This window comes from Amblyomma americanum, chromosome 10 (genome assembly GCF_052857255.1).
Source record: "Amblyomma americanum isolate KBUSLIRL-KWMA chromosome 10, ASM5285725v1, whole genome shotgun sequence".
NCBI classification, from domain to species: domain Eukaryota; kingdom Metazoa; phylum Arthropoda; class Arachnida; order Ixodida; family Ixodidae; genus Amblyomma; species Amblyomma americanum.
In genome coordinates, this window is record NC_135506.1 from 36371082 (window position 1) to 36377081 (window position 6000).

The following is a 6000-nucleotide window of genomic DNA, read 5'->3' on the forward strand; positions in this document are numbered from 1 at the left end:
CTAATGGGAGACATGAAGGGAAGAGTGGCCACGCTAATGAAACTATGCATAACATTAGAAAGCATACTGATTGTCTCCAAGATATAGTTTCATTAGACGCTAACAAAGGAAATGCAACGAGTGACCTGAACGGTAAGGAGACAAGGAAAAGTGCACTTATCTGTGGACAAGAAAACACATCACTATAAAGGGGACGTGTAGGTGACGTGAACCACTGTTTACAGATGCGCTATTTATGATGGTTTTAAATACAACGCAGAGAAGAAATGTGCGCGAAAGTGTAATATGCATACAAAAAGTATTTTTGCTCATACGAACTTTCTGGCGTAAAGTGTGCCATTTCCCCACCGCTTACGAAGCCAACCGCATACCACAGTCTCTCTTGAACGTTGTGATACTAGGCAGTATATGAAAGACTGGCTTCTTTGCAAAAATAAACCAAAATAAACAATAGCATAAAGGACACTTCGCGCCAGTGCACTAAGGAGTTCTGCACATTACTTGGCGCGTCCGCTTCTTAAGATCAAACGCAAAATAAAAATTCGAGGCAAAAATACGTCGATTTGGATCTCAAAATTTCGTCCCACCACTCATATTTGTTACAGACAGGCTGGTTTATGCGAGTACCTGCACGGTGCAGTGTGTCTGCCCTTTAATATTAAAGGAATAGAAATGATGGAGGCGCAGTAACTCTCGGTGTAAAAATAAAATTGAAAATGGTTTTTTCAGGAAAGTAAATGGCGCAGTATACGTCACATCGCGGTGGACACCTGAACCGCGCCGTAAGGGAATGGATAAAGGAACTGAAAGAAGAACGAGAGAAAGAGGTGCCGTAGTGGTGGGCTCCGGAATAATTTTGACCACCTGGGAATCTTCAACCTGCACTGACATCGCACAGCACACGGGCGCTTTTTGTGTTTCGCCTCCATCAAAACGGTGGACAGCTCCGAAATTGGTTTTGAGGAAAGGGGAGCCACAGCAGCTGTCTAACTCACGGTGGACACCTCATTCCAGCCGCGCCGCAAGGATAGACGCCACATCAACAGAGGAAACAAGTCCGGTAGAAACTCCGATTCCCGGGACCAGTAGGGGATGATGGATGGATGGAAACAACTTGTATTAGACGAAAAAGGTCTTCCAGCGTGGTCCCCTACTGGTCCACGAGTCCATGGGCTTATGGTTCACCTAAAGCCCGATCCACCAGCCATTTCTGAAAGGCGGGCGAGAGGTCCGTAAAGCAGCCTCCCAGGAAGAATGAGTGGAACTGGGGATAAGGGGTGCTGCCTGTGGGTAGGACATTCCCAAAGGTAGTGGAAAAGTGTGGATCTGTGCACGCCACAGCTGTTACAATGAGAAGGAGAAGTGGGGTGAAAGCATGAGAGACGGTTGAGTGAAATAAAGCAGCCCGTCTGTAATTGTCGCCATGTGGCGCTGGATAAGGGCGACAAGGTACTGTGGGGTGGTAGATGTCATGCGGCTGAGTTTGTAGAATATGGTGATTTGATGATATGCATAAAGGACCGATGGGGTCTCTTGCGCAGGGTTAGGTGCCTGATTGTCCCGGATCCGGGAGGAGAGTTCTCGGGCCAGCGCATGAACGCGCTCATTATCGGGTATCGAGGCATGCCCAGGTATCCACGACAGAGTAACCGTTCGGTTGAGAGAGGTGGCTGTGGCAAAAATACGTGCGTTGCCGGCGTCGCCACGCCCTTTAGGTAGTGGCGATATGCGGCCTGGGAATCTGTGCAAATTTCGGTAAAGTTTTTGTCAATGGTGGAGTGGGCCAGCGCAAGTGCGATGGCGGCTCCTTCCGCCTCTGCAGGCGAATTAGTTCGGATAGTGGCGGCGGCCCCCACAGTGCCGTCTTCATAGGCTGCGACTACCGTGAAAAATCCTGCTTTAGAATTGTCTGCCACGTCAACACAAAGAATATCGGAGCGGTTGCTGTATGTTTTGGTGTAATAGCTCGCTCGAGCATGCCACCTTCCCTGGTGGAGGCTAGCGCTCATTATGCGCGGTAGGGGCTTCTGATATGTGTCCTGCGTGCGCAGAGAAATCATGTGAGGTGTAGGACTTGTTGAGGTGGGAATGGGTGGATTGAGACGTAGCTGCCGCAGTAGGCATGGTCCTGTTTCCGTGTGACTCAGGCGGACTAATTGATTGGTGCGTTGATCACGGTATTCGATAACGGTATTGCAGGTACCAGTGGCCAGGAGACATTTCGTGCTAACCGTCCGTGAAAGACGTAGGGCGGAGCTGACAGCAGCGCGTATTAGGATGTCTGCCTGTTGTGCTTGGCGCTGAGTGAGTATGTGGTATGGGAGGTAGTACGTTATGCGGTTAATGATTAATTCATCTGTAATATTAATAATAATAATTGGTTTTGGGCAACCGAAATGGCGCAGTATCTGTCTCATATATCGGCGGACACCTGAACCGCGCCTTAAGGGAAGGGATAAAGGAGGGAGTGAAAGCAGAAAGGAAGAAAGTGGTGCAGTAGTCCATCTGTCATATTGAGGGTCTCGCGTTCAGACCGCTCATGATTGCGTGCTGTCACCCGCCTGATTAGTGCAGCGACCTGTTTGGTCTGTCTTTGCAAGAGCTGAAGGGTGAGAGAGGTTTGCCCGGTTTGAGTATAAATCTCATGCTGGCATGGGTCCAGGCTTATGGGAGCGTTCCAGCGTGCCAGTGGTTATTAAAGAGCTCCGTGAGTTCCTGGAGGGAGACCGTCCAGATTGAGTAGTGCCTTGAACGTTATGCCATCCGGCGCCGTAGAGCGGTGAATACTAAAGAGTGCTCGGCGGACTTTGCTTAAGTTAATGTCGACATCAAGTTCCGGGTTAGGTGGAGGTAGATTGGGTGGATCTGCTGACTGGAGGGATGTGGGCATATGAGTGTCCAGTAGTTGGCCAATTACGGCTGTGCCCTTTTGAAGCTCTAGTTTTATTAGACGTTGTCTGCTTACTTGTGTCTGAGATTTAGTGGTTTTTGGATCTGAGAGAGCGCGTAGGAGGGACCACATGCGTTTAGTGCTTAATGTACCCTTGAGGTCGTTACAAAAGGTTGCCCAGTTTGCGCGGACTAGCGTGTTCGCGTATTCTTCTGCCTCACGAGTGAGAGCGGCTGTGCAGTTTCGACGTACGATTGCATCGCTGGTGACGCCAGCGCTTGAGAAATCCCTGTCGGGCCTCCCATAGATGAGCCAGATGCGGATCAGCCTGCGGGGCCGCAAGGGTGTTTTTAATGCGTTTGCTGTTCGCCTGGATAGCCTCCACCAGACGGTCTGTCCAGTCGGTGGCAGTACGGGGTTCGGTAGAATCAGCTGCCAAGTATGAGCGCAATTTATCCGTCAGTGAGAAGCTGTGAACGAGGGTTCAAAATCTTTGAATCGTACGCAATAGTAGTGGAGGCAGGAAAGTGGTCCCTCCCAAGGCTGTCTTGGAGCACCTTGTGAGATATAACGATTATGTTCGGAGTGGCCCATGTGAGATCGGGTGTGGTGTCGCGGGTTACATTGTGCCTGTGTGAGACATGAAGGGAAAAGTGGCCACGTGGCCACGCTGATGAAACTACAGAACATTAGAAAACATACTGATCCGAAAAAGTTTCATTAGACGCTGACATATGAAATTCAACGAGTTACCTGAACGGTAAAAAGACAAGGAATAGTGCACGTATCTGTCGACAAGAAAATACATCACTAGACGACATGAACCAATGTTCACAGATGATGAGAGGCGCTGTTTATGATGGTTACGAATGGAACGCAGAGAAGCGTTGTGCACGAAAGTGCATACAATAAGCGGTAATATGCATAATATGTTTTCTATTTCGTACAACAGGAACTCTCTGACATATCCCATACTACTCTTTCTGAAATCACCAACCGCTTACGAAGCCATCCGCCTACCACCTTGTCTCTTGAAAGTTGTGATACTGGGCTGTCCATGAAATACTGGCTTCTTTGTAAAAATAGACCAAAATAAACAATAGGCGTAAAGGACACTTGGCGTCAGTGCACTCTGGAATCCTGCACATTACTTGACGCGTCTGGTTTTTAAGATCAAACGCACAATGAAAATTCGGGGCAAAAATACTCCGATTTGGAATTCAAAATTTCGTCCCACATCTCATGTTTGCTTTGGACAGGTAGGTTTATACGAGTACCTGCACGGTGTAGCGTGTCTGCCCTTTAATATTAAAGGAATAGAAATGAGGGAGGCGCAGGAAGTCCCGGTGGGAAAAAAATTAATAATAATAAGTGGTTTTGGGGGAAAGGAAATGGCGTAGTATCTTTCTCATATATCGTTGGACACCTGAACCGCGCCGTAAGGGAAGGGATAAAGGAGGGAGGGAAAGAAGAAAGGAAGAGAGGTGACGTATAGTGGAGGGCTCTGGAATAAAAGCTCCGGAATGCTCTACGGAATGCTCTAATAATTGGGTGGGCACAACCACAATAAAAGAAAAAACGGGCAACTAACTGCCTCACATACAGGTGAACTAAGCCCAATCGTCCTGGACAAATAGGCCTGAAAAGCGCACTAGGAGCCATTGCTTCAAGCGTGTTAGAGGGGCACCTAGTGAACGCGTTGTGGTGTGCATGACTTAGCAACGTGTGTTTTGGATATTGCAGTAATTAAAAAAACTAATAATAATATTCTAATTAGGCGTCAGAAATTGCGCGGAATAAAAAGGCTGCGTTATGGCAATTCATTGTACCGAAATAAATGGTGTGTATGAGTATGTAGTGGAGTAGTATGTCGTGCAATGTAACCAAATAGCGATTCGTAATCGATAATTGTGTTTGGTGATTGATAATTTGTAATGTGATTGTAATTGTGATTTTAATAAAAAAATGTGATCGGTAATGGCATTGTGGATTGGTAGTCGGTGAGAAATGAGAAAGAAAAGGAATAAAAACAAGAAAAGCAGGAGAAGGCGCTATAGCGTCTACTCTTCTTACGATGTGGTGCCCCCCCCCCCCCCCCTCCCCGACTGAGCCCTCAATCCACGCGGCCGTTGCCGACTTGCAGGGCTGATCCATCAGCTGCTGCTTGTCCTCCGGGGCTGGGCTGGACAAAACGGCCCCCCATTGGTAGACGTCGGGAAATGGGATGGGGGAATGGGCGGAAGTAGGGTGGTTGGGGCAGGCCCAAAAGGTGAGGTACTGGTTGGGTATCGCGAGCAACGTGGTTATGTGTCCGGACAGTAAGAGGGTAGCTCTAGACGGTGAAAGCGAGATGGAGATAAACGTTGGTTTTAAAGTTGGCCTAGGCTGACAGCCTGTTCTGTGGTCAGGTATATTATGTCCCCGGCCTCGCCCCGGGGAGTGACCCATGTCGTGGTTTCCAGACAAGGGCAAAGCTCCTCGAGCAGAGCGGTTTCTATTACGTGGGTTTCCACGAAAGATATGATATTCCGGCGGTAATTACTGCGGGCCACCTGGGGCTCTGCGAGGACTGTAGTGTGGTCCTCAGGCGGGTTAATTGGAAACGATGCGAGAAGCAATGGCAGTTTCGTCTGCTTCCAGAGGGTTGTATGTCAGGATGGAAGCAATGGTGATGATTTTCAGGTAGCTGTCAATCACGCTCAGAGTGGCTGTTCCTCAGAAGCGGAACGTCGCCGCGTCGGCGTACAGCATGTGCCGGTCATTGCCGAAGTTCTTGTGGAGTGCTCTGACGAAGGCATGGCGGTATCCTGGGTGATGTTCGGAGTACTTATTTTTTTGGTATGTATGATAAGTGATTCACTTTTTGACGTGAATGGGAGTTGGATGATGGTAGGTCGTGTCCATTTCTCGTCGGATATCCAAAGTGGCAGAGCATTGTGCGCCTCGAGGTGGTTCTGTGCGAGCATTCCTTTCGACTGGCGAGGCAGGCCTCCACAAGTAGGGTTGTAGTCGGTTGAGAATGACATGCTCAAACAACCTGCCTAGGTAGGAGGTGACGCGTATCGTCACAGGTTTTGGAGGCTACGTGGTTCACCTGGTTTGGGAGTTAG